This window comes from Belonocnema kinseyi, chromosome 10 (genome assembly GCF_010883055.1).
Source record: "Belonocnema kinseyi isolate 2016_QV_RU_SX_M_011 chromosome 10, B_treatae_v1, whole genome shotgun sequence".
Classification (NCBI taxonomy): Eukaryota; Metazoa; Arthropoda; class Insecta; order Hymenoptera; family Cynipidae; genus Belonocnema; species Belonocnema kinseyi.
In genome coordinates, this window is record NC_046666.1 from 9143953 (window position 1) to 9146656 (window position 2704).

Consider the following 2704-nt stretch of genomic DNA (forward strand, 5'->3'; position numbering starts at 1 on the left):
TTTGAAAATTAAAATTCGAAAATTTTTTCTAAAGCCTCCAGGGGACTTCGTTTTCGCACGAAAAAATTTTATGTGCCCTTATTGCATCCAGACCCACAATTGCAATGGGGTCCTACGCACCAGTTCTACAATCTGAGATTATGGCTTTGTTCCAGTGCGCCTATAAGGCAACGGAATATGGCGATAAAAGAAGCATTCGCATCTGCTCAGATAGCAGGGCTGCTATCACGGCTCTGAATGAAATAACGACCACGTCGCTGCTAGTATGAGAGTGCATTGAGTCACTGAATAAGCTAGAGACAGAAAACCGAGTCACTCTGCTCTGGATCCCTGAACACAGTGGCATCAGAGGCAATGAGATGTCGGACAGGCTAGCAAAGCTAGCAGCAAAGGGAAATTTTACTGGACCTGAGACAGTTTTTGGCATTTCTAGTAGGTTGGTCACTGAAGATATTAACAGCTAGCTGACCAAGGAACAGCAGAATGAATGACATTCGGTCTCCGGCTGCAGACAGGCTAAAACACTCTTGGGCTCAAAGGTAAACTCTCGTCGAGCGAAAGAAATACTTGAGCTCGGGAGGAAGGAAGTCAAAGTCCTAACAGAAATGTTTATAGGACATGGGAACCTCCGGTATCACAGACATAAGATAGGGCTTGAAGAAAGTCCCCTCTGTCGTCTGTGCGGAAAGGACAATGAGACTTCCACTCACATTCTCTGCCACTGCCCTGCGATTGCGGCGAAACGTGTAACACTCATAGGCAGTTTCTGCATCAGGGAGTCTGAAATATCAGCCAACAGCGTGGTTGCAGTCCTCTCCTTATGGAGAGGGCTTTGGGGCTATTCTTAAGGCTTATAAGGGGACGCAACGAGATCACCCAAACGTCAGGGGCCGTGGCGGTCTCAACTCAGAATATTAATAATAATAATAAACATTCAAAGCTAAATAATTTCAGATTAGAATTTTTTAAATTGGACCATGTGAAACTCAACGGAATTAAAATTTTATTATTTTTAATGAAAATCGTCCGAATTAAAATGATATTAATTTGAAAATTATTAAATGTACATCATTTTAAATCAAAGCGAATAAAATTTGATACTCTGAAATTGGGAACTAAATTGAATGTTTTAAAGTCAAAGCTTATAAAATTCTAAAATTTTGATTTATTATTTTATAAAATAAATCATAATATAACATTAAAATTAATTAGAAATTTTTTCCAAGATAAAAAAAAAATTCACCGTATTTATTACCGTTCAAAATTGGAAATTTGAAATTATAACGTTAAAAATTGAATTATTTTGTTAAAAAGTTATGTATTTTATAAGGAATTCATATTTTTGGTAGAAAATTATTCTTTTTAGTTAAAAATTAAAGTTATTGGTTTGCAATTATTCTTCTTAAACAAAAATTCATCTTTTTAGTTAAAAATTTAACCATTTGCTAGAAAATTTAACAGTTTTGTTGAGAGCTAATCTTTTTTTGTTTTAAAAGTCAACATTTTGGATGCAATTTTTTTTTTAATTGCAGCCTTTCTTGGTTGGCAATTTATAATTTTAATTTAAAAGTTACTTTTTTTGTAATTTATTTTGTTGTTTGAAAATACATTTTTGTTGCTTAAAACTTAATTGTTTTAGTTAAAGATTTAACTATTCTAATTGAAGATTCATTACCTTAGTTCAAAACTCACCTCTTTGGCTAGAAGTTGAAATATGTTGTGGAAAAACCAAGATTGATCTTTTTAATTTCAAATTCAACTACTTTGATAAAAATTGAACCACTTTAGTTAAAATTTTCTTTTTTGTTTGAAAATTCAACAAACCTGTACAAAATGTATCACTTTCGGTTGGCAATTGAACTGTTTTGTTAAAAAATCAACTGAGATCAATCTTAATTAAAAATTTTACTATTGTTTTAAAATTCATTTTATATAGTAGAAGTTCGATAATTTCTGAATAAAAATATAACTTTTTGATTGAAAATAATCTTGAAACTATTTTATTGAAAATTTGTTTTGTTATTTAATTCAACTGTTTCTGATTTAAAGTGGAATTTTTTCGCATGCTTAAAATATCTGCTATTATATTTTTGATTAAGAAATTCTTGATTAATCTTTTATGGTTGAAAATTGATTTTTTTTTAAATTCAAAATCCCACCACTTGGGTCAAAGTTGAACCACTTGAATTAAAACATTTTCTTTTGGTTGTAAATTCTAAACTTTTGTAAAAAAAAAAGTTATTTTTTTGTTTTGTTGAAAATTGAATTGCTTTTTTTGAATTATCATCTATCTTGATAGTAAATGAATTATTTGTTGAAAATTGATATATTTGTGTTAAACATTTATCTGAAAATTAATCTTCTTTGGTAATAGAAATTATCGCACAAAAAATTTTAGTCAAAAATTGCGTAAAATATCGTGGGGGAGAGGCAAATGTTTCTCTACCTAAATCTAAATAGAATATAAACATTTTTGAAGGATTGCTATTTTATTATTATTATTTTTGGGAAAAAACATTTCAGTGTTGAAATGTTGTCACAGGCTTATACTGCCCAACATGTCGAAGGCATTTTTGGTTAGAGTTAGATTTTTTATTTGATTATTTTTGCACGGGGCTGTCCCGGTATAAATCATCAGTCACGGACGCATTTTTATAATGCAATCAAGTGATCTGATGAGAGCAGTCTGCTCAGACATATTGGA

General features: G+C 31.1%; 1 protein-coding gene across 2 annotated transcripts in view; it reads right to left on the reverse strand.

The window, feature by feature from the left end:
* The window catches only part of LOC117182140 (carcinine transporter-like), a 216876-nt gene that overhangs the window by 47681 nt on the left and 166491 nt on the right, over window positions 1–2704 (reverse strand). The gene's annotated exons all lie outside the window — the stretch shown is intronic.